Here is a 21,286-nt window from a genome sequence, read left to right on the forward strand (position 1 = left end):
TCTGGCTTTTTTATGGCGGTTTTGAAGCAGTGGCTTCTTCCTTGCTGAGCGGCCTTTCAGGTTATGTCGATATAGGACTCATTTTACTGTGGATATAGATAATTTTGTACCTGTTTCCTCCAGCATCTTCACAAGGTCCTTTGCTGTTGTTCTGGGATGGATTTGCACTTTTCGCACCAAAGGACGTTCATCTCTAGGAGACAGAACGCCTCTCCTTCCTGAGCGGTATGACGGCTGCTTGGTCCTATGGGTTTTATACTTGCGTACTATTGTTTGTTCAGATGAACGTGGTACTTTCAGGCATTTGGAAATTGCTACCAAGGATGAACTAGACTTGTGGAGGTCTACAATTTTTTTTCTGAGGTCTTGGCTGATTTCTTTAGATTTTCCCATGATGTCAAGCAAAGAGGCACTGAGTTTGAAGGTAGGCCTTGAAATACACAGGTACACCGCCAGACACCGCCAATTCACTCAAATGATGTCAATTAGCCTATCAGAAGCTTCTAAAGCCATGACATCATTTGACATGACATGAATTTTCCAAGCTGTGTAAAGGTACAGTCAATTTAGTGTATGTAAACTTCTGACCCACTGGAATTTTGACACAGTGAATTATTGTCACGTTCGCTGGAATAATTATCGGACCAAGGTGCAGCGGATGTTGAGTTCCACATAATTTATTAGAAAGTGAAACTTAGCAAAACTAAACAATAAACAATAAACTAACAACGAACCGTGACTACAGAGGTGCTACGTGCACTAACTCAAAACAATATCCCATAAACCACAGGTGGAAAAAATGCTACTTAAATATGATCCCCAATTAGAGACAACGATTACCAGCTGCCTCTAATTGGGAATCATACCAATCACCAACATAGAAAAACAAAACTAGAACCCCACATAGGAATAATAAACTAGACTAACCCCCAGTCACACCCTGACCTACTCTACCATAGAAAATAAGGGCTCTCTATGGTCAGGACGTGACAATTATAAGTGAAATAATCTGTCTGTTAACAATTGTTGGAAAAATTGCTTTTGTCATGCACAAAGTAGATGTCCTAACTGACTTGCAAAAACTATACTTTGTTAACAAGACATTTGTGGAGTGGTTGAAAAATGAGTTTTAATGACTCCAACCTAAGTGTATGTAAACTTCTGACTTCAACTCTATATGTCCTATATACCTACCTCTCTGTCAACTAACAGAACCAGGGTAATATGCTTGTGTGTTGCACACAAAGCCCGCCAAAACAGACAACTTAACAACGGCCTTATAGTATTAGCTGTGGGAAGTCAGAGGTCCACAACATGAATACCGACGTAGACTCCGTTGGCGCATCACAATAGAGTCGGTCTTAAAGTGCCGACCAGGGAAGGTGCCTCACTCATCAGTGTTAGTGTGGTAGAGTGGACTTGCTGGGGACAGATGATGAGCCTGGTCGAGCTCCAATCGTACAGGGACCGCCTTCTGCGTAGCCTAGAGGTATGCTGGGTAACAGTTGCTAATCATCTCCACGGTGCTCCCCGCCAGCGTAGAGTGACCACAGAGGGGGTTGGAGGATGGGCCTGGAGGTGCCAAGGCCACACCACATAATTATACAGTAAATACTTAAGTTCCTTCTCCGATCTACAGTACCACTGTAGCCACTGCCATAAACAGAGCCCTGTACAGGTATCACTCTATAGAAATCAATTTCCCCCAGTGTTCTAGTGATTGGACGCTGTTGCTTTCCACAGAACTGCCTGGTTTCACAGAATGTGCTCTGACATGATTGTTGTGATGAGACTTCTCTAGCTGTCAGGAAGGCTGTTTCTTACAGTCCAGGCTTAGGTAGAATCTGAGGCAGAGAACACCAGTATCCTGTCCTTCTTTAAGAGCAAGGAGGAGATGTGTTTGTATGCCTGTTTATATGCCTGTTTTGTTGAGGCATTGTATGGTGTCCCAACGCATGATGAAAATACATACTAAATGCTCGATTCATATTTGTAAAACACAATCGCTTGGCTATTGTCAAAATCCAAACAATTAAAACTAAGCGAAAATATGTTGGTTCTTCCCTCATTGTTTTCTCCATCTGATAATGACATTTTCACAAGCATCTCCTTGTCATGACCAACGAATATGACTTCTCATGAGATGCTTTGCCATCATATTCCACATTGGATCCCCCTTCAGAAACGATGGGATGGTATGAGCCATGGTCAGGGGATTACACCAGCTGACATATCTGGGGCGTTGGGTTTCTGCCTCAGTGCCTGTCAAGGGGAGCAAGGCTCTGGTGATTGGCACGGCCAAGTCCTCAAGGTCATGTTTGTTTTTACCGCTCACCCCTCTCTGTAGATTACTGGGGTAATATATCTCCTGTCACCCATCCCCCCCTAGCTCTGGTCCTTAACCAGTACACACATCTACAGATGGTTTCCACCACGTGTCTCCTTCATGTTGTAACCCAAGCCAGGGAAATATACCAGAACACAAACCTTGTATGTATGATTTGTCTCCCGTCGGAATACTAACAGACGGAAATGTAATCTCTCCCGTTGGCATCGTTCTGAGCTGAGGGTTGGGCTTGGTCGTGATTGCAGACCATAGCTCTTAGGAACCGGCCAAGGCTGCATGGGGCCTTATATTCATCACAGGGCAACGAGACGGATCGCATCATTCAACCGGCTGCTGCTCGAGACCCATTCAAAACGGCCAGCGTTAAGAGCGAATAAGCGATAAAGGTCTACCTGGTCAGAATACAGAGGAGTTCTAGAGGAGGCATCTGATGTGAGGAAGATGGAGATGGACTCACATGTGTTCAGGCAAGCAGAGAGGTGGAGGGAGAGAGGGAGACGGAGAGTGGTGGATACCCTAAGTGGAAATGCAGGATGGAGGAATAACACGGTGAAAAGAAAGATGAGGGGAGGCGGGTGAAAAGCAGGCACCACGCGGGGAAAATGAATACTTATGTGAAGCACCACAAAGGGGTGGTTGTCTGTTGCAGATGGCTGACAAATTGTAGGAGTCACGAAAGCAAACTCTCATTTCGCCGAAAGCGGTGGTTTGGATATCATAACGACAATGTCATTGTGTTCCTACGATGGAGGTTATTTTCACACGCATCCAGCTGAGCGGTGGAAGTGGTAGCGAGCCCATTGATTTGCATGAAACCATTGTTCTGTGTTTACTTGTCACAACACTGCTGTACTCTGTGTGTACATTGAGTAATATACACAGGAGAACAGCTGGAAACGTTGGCAGTGCTAAATCTAATGTGTGTGGCAAGGTTCAAAGCAATCCCACTAGTTACTTACTGTAGCATAGACACTCAAACAAGTGCGTACACACACACACACACACACACACACACACACACACACACACACACACACACACACACACACACACACACACACACACACACACACACACACACACACACACACACACACACACACACACACACACACACACACACACACACACACACACACACACACACACACACACACACACACACACACACACACTGCACCTATCTGGTGTATGTGACAATAAAAATAACATTGAAAAAGTACACACTCTCGCATACTAAAGAGGTTAATGACTTGTGAGGAGGTTTGTGTGTGTGTGTGTGTGTGTGTGTTTGTGTGTTAGTAATGTGGTGGAGATTTCATTCATTTACATGTATTATACCAAGCACCACCATATCATTGTACCATCCAAGTTCTTTGCGTGCGTGCCGTATGTCACACTGGCTGAGGATGGCTGTGCTGGGGTTGATATCAACTGTTGTTGACAGAGTGGCACCAATTGTTAGGCAAATGGCTTTCATGGGTATGTTAACAGGAGCACGTGATTCATTCTATAGCAGGAGATTACGGTTGAAAAATGTATTTCACCGCACTGGCTACATCTATGGTAATACATAAGGCTATAATGTGAAGAGCTCCATTGAGCTCCAAGTAGGGAAATTAATAATGTTATCGTGTGGGAATTCAATGGCAACTTGTCCTTCTCTTGAATGTTAAGTAGGGGATGAGGGTTTCAGGGATCTCTTGATGGCATGTTGTTTATGTATAGCTAACGGTACGCTTTAACTTGAAATGAAAACGACTTTCTGACAAAATTTGAAACGTGTAATATCAGAAAATTTGACTAGCTAGACTATCTTACCCGTATACACGGATGCTTCTGTGTCACGGATGCCATTGTTGCCCTTAGTTTGAAGATGTAATCCGGAGACAGGTGTTTTATACAACAGCCTACTGTGTGTTCTCTTTTCGACTCCGTCTGAATATATATTTGCAATCAAACTCCAGAATTTTCTCTATCTCATACTCTAATTGCACTGGACATTCCACTGATTTCAAAACTTGGTCCTCCAGAAAGTGGAGAGCAACACTTATGCAGTTCTACTACGTGATATCTTTGAAAGAAAAGCTGTGTTAGAAAGGATTACTTACACATACTGACCAGCTCATGTTATAGACAGAAGCGAGCTACATGGCAGACCAATCCGAACTCCTCTCTCGGCATCACCATCCCATCCATTATCTCAGCCAATCACGGCCAGCGGGTTCAGGTCTTTTTCCGTGCCTAAACCAACTAGGCTCGTAATTTAACCGTTTTATTGGTATTTACAAATGGCATACAAGTTTGTTATTAAAGCACATGAAAGTTCAAATGTTCCAGAAGGCATTTCTGCAAAAAACGCATTTTGATTCAAAAAAGAGTTCAAATGGCTTTTAAAATCTATTCTAATGGGTCTCCTGTGAAGTAGTGACGCGCGACATACGCCTAGTTTCCTGAAATGAGACACAAATTGCCTCTGAATTTTTGTGCCTTTGTGTACCTGCCAGTGCCAGCCGGAGGTAATAGCTTTTAATCTGTACATCAAGGCCCGGCAATAAGCTCTTTAACAGTAATGGGGGAATGAATAGGGAATCACAAACTCAATCTCCCCTCCCGACGCCGTCAAGATGGTGCTGATAGCTCTCCATCACAGCAGAACCTTGGGACATATGCTGCAAGGACAGATCTTATTTGCATTTTTTATTTATCCATTTTGAAGTAATATATTCTGTGATTCTGTGAATCTCCATCCAGATGTTTATTGGATATTGGTTTTGGATTTTAGAATACATTTTAAAACCAAACTACAGTCAATCGATCACATTTGTTTTGTTTCAAACATTATTTACAATGAAATGAGACATTGAAGTAGTATTGAAAATCCCCTGCTGTGACCCTAACTAGAGCACTCCTCCACATCATCCACCTCCTCCACAATGGAGTGCCTTTCACACCATAGTGGCAGGCAGCATCTGTGGGGAGGAGATCCCCAGCTGGTCCCCGTCCCTGGTCTCCAGCATGACTTGGTTCCTCCGGCTTCCTAATGAACACGACCAATCGACTGTGAAAGCGCTCCATCGATAATGGATCCCTGCCACCTCCTTCACTGACACACACGCACGCACGCACGCACGCACGCACGCACGCACGCACGCACGCACGCACACACACACACACACACACACACACACACACACACACACACACACACACACACACACACACACACAAACAAACTGAGCTGATGGAAAAATCAACAGGGGGAAATGACATGGGTTCACTTCACCGTGCCTTGGTTCTGGATACTGCCATTTGAGCCCATCGCCGTGCACATTGATTGGCTATAAGAATTGAAATGCAAATGCTATTGGTCTTGTTTGTGCCCTGGCTTGTAAAGTACTCTTAAAAGAAAATGGCTGCTCTCAAGAACACAATAGTATCTGACTGGGCTAGTTTAAAATGTCTCTTGAAAACAGGAACCGACATGCAGTAACTAGTCTCAATTCAGTTCTATGAACTTTGCATGCTTTTTGTTGTTCCACATTAACATGTTCCGTCTGTCTCTTCCTCAGTTTTGAACTATCGCAAATACGTGCAACTCCTGTGTAAAGAAGAAGAAGCAGCATTGGAAGAGCCCCTAGCAGCAGGCACCGCTGAGTTAAAGGTTAGTCTCTGTTCCCTCGTCCTCAAAGACAGGCAAACAAAACAGACACCCTGTCTCAGTGGAAATGCCACAGGTCCACAGAGCCACTCTGGCTATTCACTGTCTCAGACCCCAAGGATCTCCAACCCCTATGGGAAAATAACCTCAGTCGCCTGGTTCCTTATCCTTAAATGCCAATGACCACAAGGGGGCAATCCCAAAAAGAAGAAGAATTCCACAGAGATTTGTTTCACAATGTACAAAGACTAACACTAATTAGTATGGATTATTCCGCACATTTTGTGTATACATGCATGAAACAACTCATAGAGGCCCCCATTGCACGTTTCTAATAGAAAATATACATCAAACAGTGGTACGCAGCACTGAAAGCCTCATTAGTACTGTAGAGTAAGATATGTGATACTACGGTCTCTGGCCACCATAGCTCATTGATGGACTTAAGACTTGGACTAATGAATTATTGATTTGACCTATTAGAGCAGGAAAGGCACAAACATACTATATACATTAGGCTATAATGTAAAGAGCTCCTTTGAGCTCCAAGTAGGAAGATGAGTCATGTTATTGTGTGGGAATCCAATGGCAACTACTGTAGTCCTTATCTTGAATGTTAAGTAGGGGGTGGGTGTGGGGTTCAGGGGTTCTGTTGATGGCATGTTGTTTATATTCATTCCTGCACACTACTGCACACATTTGAATGTCATGCTGTGACAAACATTAACAGCCAGAGCAACATTTTCAGATCCAACAACATACGTGATAATCCTCTCTCTCAAGCTATGGGAGACTGAGCTTGTGTGGCCAAGGGCACAACATGCCAACCAAGGTCATCAGAAATGGCAAACACAAATATGACAACACCACACACTGTTGATCAACATCTTATTTGAATAAATACCAGGAAAACAAATGAAGAGTGAAAAAAAACTATTAAGATGAAGGCTTAAGGGAGTTTTATCATCACACACAAGGTTTCCAATATGGCTTGAGTAGGAATTAATGAATTTGGATTAAACCAGTGTTAATATAAGCCAGGCAAATCATATGGAGTCTTACCCTGGTTTAAGTTTAACCAATAGGGAACTCTGTCCTGGTGTCTGTTCACAAACGGTATTTCCTCCCTCGCACTACACTACACAATACCACTCTACTATAACAACATGTACATCCAGCTGGCGAGGCAGGTGTAGCAGGGTTGAGTGGCCATTTGCTGAGGCGTTGTGGCTGATTCAGGCCTTGTTAAATTCCATTTTGTTTGTGAGCGGTGCTGAGCTCGGCCTCCTCTGGGCGTATAAGGGCAGACTCCGAAGCCACCACACCGACTGGGGACCGAGGGGAGCGGTCACAATTTTTCATCCTTATTACCCATGACATATCCAAAGTGGCAGAGTGCGGCCCATGGAGATATAGAGAGAAAGAGAAAGAGGGAGAGAGGGGGAAAGATAGAGGTGGGCACCTCAGGTGAACCAGGGAGTCTGTCTCCTATCCTCCCTCCCCCTCATGAACCTCTGAGCAGGGCCCCAATCTGCCTGGCTTAAACAATGCAATTCAATGACGGCGATTAGGGCAGACGGCGGTAAAGTAAAGGAGTCCCGGCCAGGTTCCCACCTCTCTCCCTCAAGTCTAACTCACTTAGTCTCTGTAGCTCTGCTGCGACGGGGCCGAAGAATAGAGCATGAAGCTCGCGCTTTTACTATGGCTAGCTATCTCAACGATGAGGCTAAATGAAGAAGCTACATAACCCTGGCATGGCAATAGGGTTCTAGTCAAGGACATCTACAAGGTGACTTCCAAATGGAAGAAGAGGTAGTTGGACGGGGGTGGGTGTCTTGCCTTCAGCCACGTGACATGATTGGAGAGGTTTTCTTCACTGAATGAGTCCCCCCCTCTCCTCTGCCCACCTTCCCACGGCGGAGATTAAGATCGCTTGTTGTAATTATTGCTCCTTGAGGCAGCCTAATTCTGCCAAGGAGATAGCATCACACCAGTCAGGTGCTTCAGAGGGTATCTGGCACCAGCTGTTGTCGTCCTCTGCGTGTTCCAAACGGCATTGTTTTGTGATACATGTCTGTTGATCGACTGGCTTCTCTGGCTTCTGGAGCGCTGCCAATCCCCCGTCTGTCTCCAGATTCGCTCTCCTTCGCTAACCACGTTATAGGAAAAAATAAGGGGGAAAGAATCACACGCAAAAGCCAAAAACGCTGAGGTTTCTGGGATTTTTGCCACCTGACGTACTGTGAGGCATCAATCATCCGCCACCACAGTCCCATGAAACATCTGTTTTAGACACACCGGAAGCCTGGCCGCCTCCCATCCAAACACAGGTGTTTGACACGCACATTCAGCTCTGCCCAACAAGCAGCCATTTTTTACCATCAGGTACAGTAATGAAAGGGTTAGAGAACACAAATTAACGGGAATAAATGCATACATTCAGAAACCTTCACAGGTGTACGATATGTCATATAGTATATGCATTACAGGAGAAAAATGGGCACAACAGTTGTTTGCTTTTCAAGTGATTAATGTTCAAGCAAGCAGTATCATCACTAGCGAGCTCCTGTTATGGTAGTGACATTGAATGTTACAGTGATAACACTGAGAGTTATGGTGGTGACATTGAGAGTAACGGCAGTGACACTGACCGTTACCGTGGTGACATTGACAGTTACGGTGGTGACATTGAGAGTAGCGGTGGTGAAATTCTGAGTTACGGTGGTGACATTGAGAGTAACGGTGGTGACATTGAGCGTAACGGTGGTGACATTGAGAGTAACGGTGGTGACATTGAGAGTAACAGTGGTGAAATTGTGAGTTACGGTTGTGATATGGAAGGTTACGGGCAGATGCAGAGCCGGACTCCTCTATGAGTTCTCTCTGGGGAATGTCCCCACCGAGAAATAATCTGCGCCTGTGTCAAGTTTCATTGGCTGTTCAATATTCTAATTCCTCAAAGACGAAGCTCAGCTCAACCCCGTTACAGACGTGTGTCACCGCAAATCACCCTCAACAGCACGTGCATCACCCTGTCTTTCCCCAGCAGATCTATCGGTGACTCTTTCCTAGGGTAACCGCAATCAGTTCAAGCACTCGGCTGATCTATTGCCCTCGCTCAGCAGTGGAGTAGGATCCTTAGTTGGGTGTCTTTTCTGTCTGGGGGAAGCGTAACGAGGAACGAGCAGCAATCGCTGTGGGTGTGAAGATAAAAAGCCTGCTGCTTTCATCAACAAGCCTTAATGATCCTCAAAAAACAGACTAGTGTATATGATCACATCTTATAGGCTGAATCCAGGCTGTATCACATCCGGCCGTGATTGGGTGTCCCATAGGGCGGCGCACAATTGGCCCAGCGTCGTCTGGGTTTGGCCGGGGTAGGCCGTCATTGTAAATAACAATTTCTTCTTAACTGACTTGCCAAGTTAAATAAAGGTTAAATAAAATACATTTACATTTAAATAATAAGAAGGGATGTCTATTAATTTGCTCTAATTGTGATGGAGTGACAGGCAATTAAGGAACATGGTGTGTGTTTCAATGCCTCTGTCATCTCTGGGAAAGTGTGGGGGGGAATTAAAAAGCACATCAGCCCTCAGTTTATGGTATAGAGCTGGTATATGGTCGTTGAGGTAAAAGCAGCTTATTGTCAAGGCTGTCAACTCCGGAACATGGAGAATGGAATCTCATAAGCATGAAGTTACATTGGTCATTGGGAATTGCCTCAACATTGGTAACCTTTGGCTCCATTTACTACATTTGAGCAGGTTAATGTACGTTGTCACTGTGCGTGGCTACTCATGCGTGGATTCATGTTAATGTGTGAGTGATATTAATTGAGAAGAGGAGAAATAAATTTAATCAGTGTTAGTTATTAGACTGACCTTTATTTAAATTGGCTATTGTGTCTGTTTGCGTGTGTGCGTGCCTGCGTGCGTGCGTGCGTGCGTGCTCAGTGGCAGATCGTGACAAACCCTCAATCTTTAAATGGGAGCTGCTACTGTTCAGGTCTCCCCTCTTCTCCGCCCCAATTTTTTTCTCTCGCTCTCTCTCTCTCTCTCTCTCATTCTTTTGCTCACTCTCCTCCATCTAACTCTCCCTTCCTCTAGCTTTTCTTCCCTGCTTTCTCTCCCTTGTTCCTACACTCATCCATTCTTCTCTCTCCCTCTATCTGTCGAGGCCCTGTCCCCATCTCTCTCCCAGCAGGTCACAGCCCCTTCTGGTCTGAGCATAGACACCAGGGGGGAACCCTGTGATGTGGCCAGCTACAGTATTCCCACACTGGGCCACTTCACCACCATCACGCTGGGCCGATCTACTGTCAGACTCCCCACTCCAACCACACACACTGCTCACTCCACCAACCACAGCACGGCAATGAGTCAATCCACACGCTATCGGGAAGGGCAGAGAGTAGTTGGAAACATGAGAGTGTCACACCCTGATCTGGTTCACCTGTCCTTGTTATTGTCTCCACCACCTCCAGGTGTTGCTTACTATCCCCGGTGTATTTATCCCTGTGTTTCCTGTCTCTCTGTGCCAGTTCGTCTTGTTTGCCAAGTCAACTAGCATTTTTCCTTGCTCCTATTTTTCCCAGTCTCTGTTTATTTCTAGTCCTCCTGGTTTCGATCCTCTGTCTGTTCTGACTACCAGCCTGCCTGACCACTCTGCCTGTCCTGACTACCAGCCTGCCTGACCACTCTGTCTGTTCTGACTACCAGCCTGCCTGACCACTCTGTCTGTTCTGACTACCAGCCTGCCTGACCACTCTGCCTGTCCTGGCTACCAGCCTGCCTGACCACTCTGCCTGTCCTGACTACCAGCCTGCCTGACCACTCTGTCTGTTCTGACTACCAGCCTGCCTGACCACTCTGTCTGTTCTGACTACCAGCCTGCCTGACCACTCTGCCTGTCCTGACTACCAGCCTGCCTGACCACTCTGTCTGTTCTGACTACCAGCCTGCCTGACCACTCTGTCTGTCCTGACTACCAGCCTGCCTGACCACTCTGTCTGTTCTGACTACCAGCCTGCCTGACCACTCTGTCTGTTCTGACTACCAGCCTGCCTATCCCTTTGTACTGTTTTGGACTCGGATCTGGTTTCTGACCCCTGCCTGGCCTGACTTCGAGACTGCCTTTCGCCTGGTACTGTTTGGACTCTGACCTGGTTTATGAACTCTCGCCTGTCCCCAACCTGCCTTTGCCTACTCCCTTTGTTATAATAAATATCGGAGCTCGGCCATCGGCCTCCTGTGTCTGCATTTGGGTCTCGCCTTGTGCCCTTAAAGAGAGCTGATGTTCAGGATTTTAAAATAAGAGAGGGAGAGAATCAGAGGTCTGAGACAGTCAGACATTTGAATGTATGTGTCAGTCTCAATGTGAACTGCAAAGGTATAAACAAGTCCTGGTTTAAGTTGCACTCCACCTTTAAGATCACCCATCCATTGGCATCAATGTGTTATTCATGCCACGGATCAAGTTTCAAGTCATCTGTGTCATCCAGGATCTTGAGTCAGGATGGTGGCCATGCAGCTCATTCCAGATATGAGCAGAGTGACCTTGAAAGACCTGGTCTGTATATAGTTGATAGATGGAAAGGCAGCGGTATGGCTGCTGAGGTAATTTAATTATCAGACCCTCCACAGGCTAGGGTAATGACTGCTCTCCAAATCTTCCCTAATCCCCTATCCCAGCCCACTACACAGACAGGCCCTGCCCGGGGCTCTCTGACTGTCTGACACAGGCAGTACTAACTCCTATACCCTGACTCTGTCTGTAGTCCCAGCCTGCTGGCATACAATACTGTAATATACAGTCCCTTCGGAAAGTATTCAGACCCCTTGACTTTTTCCACATTTTTGTTACATTATAGCCTTGTTCTAAAATTGATTAAATAAATAAAAATGTCCTCAGCTATCTACACACAATACCCCATAATGACAAAGCAAAAACAGTTTTTAGAGATTTTTACAAATAAATAAATTAACAGAAATACCTTATTTGCATAAGTATTCAGACCCTTTGCCATGAGACCTGACATTCTCAGTGCATCCTGTTTCCATCGATTATCCTTGATGTTTCTACAACTTGATTAGAGTCCACCTGTGTTAAATTCAATTGATTGGACGTGATTTGGATAGGCACATACCTGTCTATATAAGGTCCCACAGTTGATAGTGCATGTCAGAGCAAAAACAAAGCCATGAGGTCGAAATAATTGTCTGTAGAGCTCCGAGACAGGATTGTGTCAAAGGACAGATCTGGGGAAGGGTACCAAAACATTTCTGCAGCATTAAAGGTCCCCAAGAACACAGTGGCCTCCATCATTCTTAAATGGAAGAAGTTTCCTAGAGCTGGCCCCCCGGCCAAACTGAGCAACCGGGGGAGAAGGGCCTTGGTCAGGGAGGTGACCAAGAACCTAATGGTCACTCTGACAGAGCTCTAGAGTTCCTCTGTGGAGATGGGAGAAACTTCCAGAATGACAACCATGTCTGCAGCTCTCCACCAATCAGGCCTTTATGGTAGAGTGGTCAGACAGAAGTCACTCCTCAGTTAAAGGCACAAGACAGCCCAGCCTCAGACCATGAGAAACAAGATTGAACTATTTGGCCTGAATGCCAAGCGTCACGTCTGGAGGAAACCTGGCACCATTCCTACGGGGAAGCATGGTGGTGCCAGCATCATGCAGTGGGGAAATATTTCAGTGGAAGGGACTGGGATACTAGGATCGAGGCAAAGATGAACGGAGCATAGTACAGAGAGATCCTTTATGGAAACCTGCTCCAGAACGTTCAGTACATCAGACTGGGTGTGAAGATTCACCTTCCAACAGGACAACGACCCTAAGCACACAGCCAAGACAACCCAGGAGTGGCTTCGGGACAAGTCTCTGAATGTCCTTGAGTGGACCAGCCAGAGCCCAGACTTGAACCCAATCGAACATCTTTGAAGAGACCTGAAAATAGTTGTGCAGCAATGCTCCCCATCCAACCTGACAGAGATTGAGAGGATCTGCATAGAAGAATGGGAGAAACTCCCCAAACACAGGTGTGCCAAGCTTGTAGCTTTATACCCAAGAAGACTCGAAGCTGTAATCACTGCCAAAGGTGCTTCAACAAAGTACTGAGTAAGGGGTCTGAATACTTATGTAAATGTGATATTTTAGTTTTTTCTTTGTAATACATTTGCTTTGTTTTTGCTTTGTGATTATGGGGAATTGTGTGTAGATTGATTTTAGTATAAGGCTGTAACGTAACAAAATGTGGAAAAACTCAAAGGGTCTGAATACTTTATTTCACTGTATATCGATAGGAGCGACGTGTTTGGTGAGTAAAAGACCAAAATACACTTCCATGTAGTGCATTGTGTACGTGCGTGTGTACGTGCGTGCGTGCGTGCGTGCGTGAGTGCGTGCGTGTGTGTGTGTGTGTGTGTGTGTGTGTGTGTGTGTGTGTGTGTGTGTGTGTGTGTGTGTGTGTGTGTGTGTGTGTGTGTGTCTGTGTGTGGATGGATGGTTCTTGAGGTGTAAAGGGGGCCGTCCACTCTCCATGAAAACATCTTTATTAATTACCCCTCCTGAGAGAGATAGGAGGTGACCCCAGACTAGAGGTCGGACAATTCATCGGAATGGCCTATTAATTAGGGCCGATTTCAAGTTTTCATAACAATCGGTAATCGGCATTTTTGGACACCGATTGTGGCCGATTACATTGCACTCCACGAGGAGACTGCGTGGCAGGCTGACTACCTGTTACGCGAGTGCAGCAAGAAGCCAAGGTAAGTTGCTAGCTAGCATTAAACTTATCTTATAAAAACAATCAATCTTAACATAATCACTAGTTAACTACACATGGTTGATGATATTACTAGTTTATCTAGCTTGTCCTGCGTTGCATATAATCGATGCGGTGCCTGTTAATTTCTCATCGAATCACAGCCTACTTCGCCAAACGGGTGATGATTTAACAAGCGCATTCGCGAAAAAAGCACTGTTGTTGCACCAATGTGTACCTAACCATAAACATCAATGCCTTTCTTTAAAATCAATACACAAGTATATATTTTTAAACCTGCATATTTAGTTAATATTGCCTGCTAACATGAATTTCTTTTAACTAGGGAAATTGTGTCACTTTTGTGTCACTTCGCGTTCCGTGCAAGCAGTCAGGGTATATGCAGCAGTTTGGGCCACCTGGCTCGTTGCGAACTGTGTGAAGACCATTTATTCCTAACAAAGACCGTCATTAATTTGCCAGAATTGTAAATAATTATGACATAACATTAAAAGTTGTGCAATGTAACAGCAATATTTAGACTTAGGGATGCCACCCATTTGATAAAATACGGAACGGTTCCGTATTTCACTGAAAGAATAAACGTTTTGTTTTCGAAATTATAGTTTCCGGATTTGACCATATTAATGACCTAAGGCTTGTATTTGTTATTATGTTATAATTAAGTCTATGATTTGATATTTGATAGAGCAGTCTGATTGAGCGGTGGGTGGTAGGCAGCAGCAGGCTCGTAAGCATTCATTCAAACAGCACTTTTGTGCGTTTGCCAGCAGCTCTTCGCTATGCTTCAAGCATTGAGCTGTTTATGACTTCAAGCCTATCAACTACCAAGATTCGGCCGGTGTAACCGATGTGAAATGGATAGCTAGTTAGCGGGGTGCGCGCTAATAGCGTTTCAATCGGTGACGTCACTCATTCTGAGACCTTGAAGTAGTTGTTCCCCTTGCTCAGCAAGGGCCGCGGCTTTTGTGGAGCGATGGGTAACGATGCTTCGAGGGTGGCTGTTGTCGATGTGTTCCTGGTTTGAGCCCAGGTAGGGGCGAGGAGAGGGACGGAAGCTATACTGTTACACTGGTAATACTATAGTGCCTATAAGAACATCCAATAGTCAAAGGTATATGAAATACAAATGGTATAGAGAGAAATAGTCCTATAATTCCTATAATAACTACAACCTAAAATTTCTTACCTGGGAATATTGAAGACTCATGTTAAAAGGAACCACCAGCTTTCATATGTTCTCATGTTCTGAGCAAGGAACTTAAACGTTAGCTTTTTTACAAGGCACATATTGCACTTTTACTTTCTTCTCCAACACTTTGTTTTTGCATTATTTAAACCAAATTGAACATGTTTCATTATTTATTTGAGGCTAAATTGATTTTATTGATGTATTATATTAAGTTAAAATAAAAGTGTTCATTCAGTATTGGTGTAATTGTCATTATTACAAATAAAAAAATAAATGTTAAAAATCTGCCGATTAATCGGTATCGGCTTTTTTGGTCCACCGATAGTCGATATCGGTATCGGCGTTGAAAAATCATAATCGGTCGACCTCTACCCCTGACCCTCTCAGAGGTCCTGGAACGTAGACCTGGCTGTGGGGACTGACTGTCTCCTCTCAGTCAAACCACTGGAGAGCCAAAATGCCCACTACACACATCGCAGGGGAGCCACACCATCTTGTGGGTGGAGGAGAGTTAGCTTGCTTGCTCGGTCTACGTCTCTGCTTTGAATTTTTGGTGATTAGTCAGACACAAAGTAGCTGTTCACTTCCACCTCCGGTCAAGTACTATCCTATAATATAGTATAGTGAGTTGTGAAGATGACGTGATTAGATTAGATAATTAGGATTAGCACTGTGAAAAGTGGTTCTTTTAGATGAAGCCCCCCCCTCCCCCTCTCTCCCTCCCTTCCTCTGCCCCTCCCTCCCCCCTCCTCCCTCTTCTCTCCTCTCTCCTATCCAAGCATCTGTGCAGAGTCAGTGGTGTTGGCATGTGCTAATGACCCCAGCAGGGGTGTGTGTGTGTGTGTGTGTGTGTGTGTGTGTGTGTGTGTGTGTGTGTGTGTGTGTGTGTGTGTGTGTGTGTGTGTGTGTGTGTGTGTGTGTGTGTGTGTGTGTGTGTGTGTGTGTGTGTGTGTGTGTGTGTGTGTGTGTGTGTGTGTGTGTGTGTGTGTGTGTATGTGTGTATGAGTGTGTTTTTATGTGTGCGTTTGTGTGTGAGTACATGAGTGTGTTTTTATGTGTGTGTGTGTGTGTGCCAACAGAGAGTGAAAGGAGCACCTGTGCGTGTTGAAAAGAGCCTGCTGGTCCTACCTTATGAACAGCACCTCATCCTCCAGGCTGGATTGATAGAGCTTTAAGGCAGCTTCCTGCCTGCGGAACAGAGAGAGAGAGTGTAACGAGGCTATCAGATGTAATTAAAGCAAGTGTCTCTTCTCTGTAAGAAAGTCAGAATACTCAGAAATATGTCTGACTCACTAAGAATTCTTTGAACAGTATAACACCCATGGGTAGTGTGGAAATGAGCTGACTATGACGGGGGCATAATAACCATACAGACTGGACTATTCCTTGGATGGAAGACAATGCAGGTGGCAGACAGGCTGAGTTGGGAATCGACTATGACATATAATATCTCAATTTACAGGGGTACAGGAAGAGCTAGGACTGTCAAAGTATATCTTAAACTGTTGACCTTTTTGGAGATTGCTGCCTTTTTCTCTTCCCACTCCTTTTATCTCCATCTCTTTCTCCTGCCCTCTCTTCTTCTCTCCACCTTTCTTTCTCTGTCTCTCTTCCTGTCCCTGCTGACCCTCTGACTCGCCACTCCTCACAGCTAGCATTCTTCGGGAAGACAAACTCTTCACTTCAGGCTCTCTTCATGAACTTGGCAGGCGAGAGCTAGGTTGTTAATTTATTTCCCCCTCCAAGAGAATCATTCTGCTCCTCACGGGCCACTAGACAGAAGTCAGGGCAAGATTATTTCATGAAATGTTTTTTGTTGGGGTTTTTTCCAGTTATTTTTTTCAACTTTTTTGGAGTGGACCCCCTCTCTCTTTCTTTTTGGAATTGGCAACACTTTGTGTTCATCTCAGTCTGATGGGCTGTAGCCTCTTCGTCCCCAAAGCTTCCAGAACAAAGCCTGTTGACTGTATCAGCCAAGTGGTGGATGACAAAGTCTAGGAGAGAGAGGAGACCAGGATGAAATATTTATTTTGCAGACTGGCTGTGTGGCAGCCATTTGCTGTTATGTTGTGTCCCACTGCCTTGGTCTAGCTAGCTAACGTAGTCTGTTTGTTAGTTTGATTTGTTTGTTTGCATAGATTCGTTTTTGGTTTCTAGTCTCTTGTGACTTTTCATCTGAAAAAGGGAAACTTTTTTCTGTGACTCCTGACTTCAAGGCTCACTACATCTAATCATGCAGTGGTGTACTGTGGCCTTGTTTTCTCTCAGTTTTTCTTGTTGTTTTGTTGTTGTTGTTGTTTTACCATTCGCTGCATATTTACGATAACAGAACATAAAATGTTGCCATGGGGATAGACCCACCCCGGGACAACAGAAGGCATTAAGGCACCGAACCACAGAGGAGAAAGCCTTCCAGCCAATCAGCAAACAGCTCACTGTTGCCAAGGTGTTGTCGAGATGAGAGATAGGATTGAGATAAGAAGTGAATGCGTACAGTGTGTTTGCACCTTTCAATAGCTCATAGTGCTGTTTGGATTTCCACGTTTTTCTCTCTGTCCATAGTCCAGTAACATACCTTATAGAAGTCCGAGAGCATGACGGCTCACATTGCCACTCCATGATAAAATATTCTCTCTGATTGAGCCTTTTCATGCAAGACGTTTCCTCTGCCTGCTGAGACTGGAACAGCTCTTTACCCTCCAACCCCTAGGGGCAGTATTTAGTACCCCAGGGCCCTGTTAAGTCACTAACCATTTTACAGCTACCTGCATTTAATGTTCACAGAGTCATTACGATCAGCTAGCTTGAATCTCACCTAGACGACGATCCGTGGCTTTTCACTGTTGTCCTCTTTCCCTTAGTTCCCTCCTCTCTGAGAACTCACTGAGATCTATCACTGACAGACTGCATGCTATGGTTAGTCAGACACTGGAGGTGTTAACTGGGCTGCAGTCTGCAGCTGTGTTGTTAGAACAGCCTCTGTGGAGCTGAGGTGTTGGGGTGTGTGTGTGTTTGTTTGAGAAGCTGTGGGGTGAGCTCGTCAGGGAGATGGAAGATAATCTCCAACCCCCTCTTTTCCTCCCTTTCCTGTCTTCCTGAGACCACTGGGGCGGAAATCTGCACTGTCCCCACGCAGCGTTACTCCTATCCATCCCTACGCAATACACACACACACACCCAAATACACACACACACACACACACACATTTACATTACATTTAAGTCATTTAGCAGACGCTCTTATCCAGAGCGACTTACAAATTGGTGCATTCACCTTATGATATCCTCTTTTAAGGGGGGGGGGGGTTAGAAGGATTACTTTATCCTATCCTAGGTATTCCTTAAAGAGGTGGGGTTTCAGGTGTCTCCGGAAGGTGGTGATTGACTCCGCTGACCTGGCGTTGTGAGGGAGTTTGTTCCACCATTGGGGTGCCAGAGCAGCGAACAGTTTTGACTGGGCTGAGCGGGCCACAGATAGGTGGGTTTAACAACCACAGTTTTCTGACCGAGGCTCAAGCTTCTAGCCAAACAAGCCAACTTGTGAGGAAGCTTAGACCAGGTGAAGGTAATCATTAACACAGCCTGCCTGGCTTGTCTGTTTGCTTTCCGTTGCCTTGCCGCTGGGCTGGCTACAGTGTCCGACAGCCCTGTGTGTCATCACAAACACCATGCGCCTCCCACTCCACATGTTTTATCAGCTTAACAAGGCCTATTTCCATCATGTAGTTCACAGTTGGTTCTGCCTGTTGTTAATTGAACCGTTGAACTCCCTTCTTCTACTTTAGCCCTGGGGAGTTTCAGGACCTCCAGTGTGTGGGGGGGCAGGGGGGTTCAGGGTCAGAACCTAAGTGGTTCTTGAATAATGGAATTAAACCACACCAAACCAAGCCTCTACTGCCAGGGTGACTCTTTTGAGGTACACAAGCCCATGCTAAAACAGTCCTCCACTGTATATAATGTATAAACCATATATTTACAGTGCATTCGGAAAGTATTCAGACTCCTTGACTTTTTTCACATTTTGTTATGTTACAGCCTTATTCTAAAATAGATTCAATTGTTTTTTCCCCTCATCTGTCTACAAACAATACCACATAATGACAAAGCAAAAACAGTTTTTAGAAATGTTTGCAAATGTATAAAAAAAAATATGAAATAATCAAATCAAATCAAATCAAATTTTATTAGTCACATACACATGGTTAGCAGATGTTAATGCGAGTGTAGCGAAATGCTTGTGCTTCTAGTTCCGACAATGCAGTAATAACCAACAAGTAATCTAACCTAACAATTCCACAACTACTACCTTATACACACACACAAGTGTAAAGGGATAAAGAATATGTACATAAAGATATATGAATGAGTGGTGGTACAGAACGGCATGGCAAGATGCAGTAGATGGTATAGAGTACGGTATATACATATGAGATGAGTACTGTAGGGTATGTAAACATAAAGTGGCATAGTTTAAAGTGGCTAGTGGTACATGTATTACATAAAGATGGCAAGATGCAGTAGATGATATAGAGTACACTATATACATATGAGATGGGTAATGTAGGGTATGTAAACATTATATTAAGTGGCATTGTTTAAAGTGGCTAGTGGTACATTTTTACATAATTTCCATCAATTCCCATTTTTAAAGTGGCTGGAGTTGAGTCAGTATGTTGGCAGCGGCCGCTAAATGTTAGTGGTGGCTGTTTAACAGTCTGATGGCCTTGAGATAGAAGCTGTTTTTCAGTCTCTCGGTCCCGGCTTTGATGCACCTGTACTGACCTCGCCTTCTGGATGAAAGCGGGGTGAACAGGCAGTGGCTTGGGTGGTTGTTGTCCTTGATGATCTTTATGGCCTTCCTGTGACATCGGGTGGTGTAGGTGTCCTGGAGGGCAGGTAGTTTGCCCCCGGTGGTGCGTTCTGCAGACCTCACTACCCTCTGGAGAGCCTTACGGTTGTGGGCGGAGCAGTTGCCGTACCAGGCGGTGATACAGCCCGACAGGATGCTCTCGATTGTGCATCTGTAGAAGTTTGTGAGTGCTTTTGGTGACAAGCCGAATTTCTTCAGCCTCCTGAGGTTGAAGAGGCGCTGCTGCGCCTTCTTCACAACGCTGTCTGTATGGGTGGACCAATTCAGTTTGTCCGTGATGTGTACACCGAGGAACTTAAAACTTTCCACCTTCTCCACTACTGACCCGTCGATGTGGATAGGGGGGTGCTCCCTCTGCTGTTTCCTGAAGTCCACAATCATCTCCTTTGTTTTGTTGACGTTGAGTGTGAGGTTATTTTCCTGACACCACACTCCGAGGGCCCTCACCTCCTCCCTGTAGGCCGTCTCGTCGTTGTTGGTAATCAAGCCTACCACTGTAGTGTCATCCACAAACTTGATGATTGAGTTGGAGGCGTGCATGGCCACGCAGTCGTGGGTGAACAGGGAGTACAGGAGAGGGCTCAGAACGCACCCTTGTGGGGCCCCAGTGTTGAGGATCAGCGGGGTGGAGATGTTGTTACCTACCCTCACCACCTGGGGGCGGCCCGTCAGGAAGTCCAGGACCCAGTTGCACAGGGCGGGGTCGAGACCCAGGGTCTCGAGCTTGATGACGAGTTTGGAGGGTACTATGGTGTTAAATGCTGAGCTGTAATCGATGAACAGCATTCTCACATGGGTATTCCTCTTGTCCAGATGGGTTAGGGCAGTGTGCAGTGTGGTTGCGATTGCGTCGTCTGTGGACCTATTGGGTCGGTAAGCAAATTGGAGTGGGTCTAGGGTGTCCGGTAGGGTGGAGGTGATATGGTCCTTGACTAGTCTCTCAAAGCACTTCATGATGACGGAAGTGAGTGCTACGGGGCGGTAGTCGTTTAGCTCAGTTACCTTAGCTTTCTTGGGAACAGGAACAATGGTGGCCCTCTTGAAGCATGTGGGAACAGCAGACTGGGATAAGGATTGATTGAATATGTCCGTAAACACACCAGCCAGCTGGTCTGCGCATGCTCTGAGGACGCGGCTGGGAATGCCGTCTGGGCCTGCAGCCTTGCGAGGGTTAACACGTTTAAATGTTTTACTCACCTCGGCTGCAGTGAAGAAGAGCCCGCAGGTTTTGGTAGGGGGCCGTGTCAGTGGCACTGTATTGTCCTCAAAGCGGGCAAAAAAGTTGTTTAGCCTGTCTGGGAGCAAGACATCCTGGTCCGCGACGGGGCTGGTTTTCTTTTTGTAATCCGTGATTGACTGTAGACCCTGCCACATACCTCTTGTGTCTGAGCTGTTGAATTGCGACTCGATTTTGTCTCTGTAC

At 45.4% G+C, this 21,286-nt stretch overlaps 1 protein-coding gene across 3 annotated transcripts in view; it reads left to right on the forward strand.

The window, feature by feature from the left end:
• LOC139566023 (synaptotagmin-1-like) overlaps positions 1-21,286 on the forward strand; it is a 203,621-nt gene that overhangs the window by 81,366 nt on the left and 100,969 nt on the right. For all 3 annotated transcript variants that reach the window (XM_071386834.1, XM_071386831.1, XM_071386833.1), the window contains exon 3: positions 5,920-6,011. The gene's annotated coding sequence lies outside the window, so the exon portion shown is untranslated. The remainder of the gene's footprint in view (positions 1-5,919; positions 6,012-21,286) is intronic.

This window comes from Salvelinus alpinus, chromosome 37 (genome assembly GCF_045679555.1).
Source record: "Salvelinus alpinus chromosome 37, SLU_Salpinus.1, whole genome shotgun sequence".
NCBI lineage: Eukaryota > Metazoa > Chordata > Actinopteri > Salmoniformes > Salmonidae > Salvelinus > Salvelinus alpinus.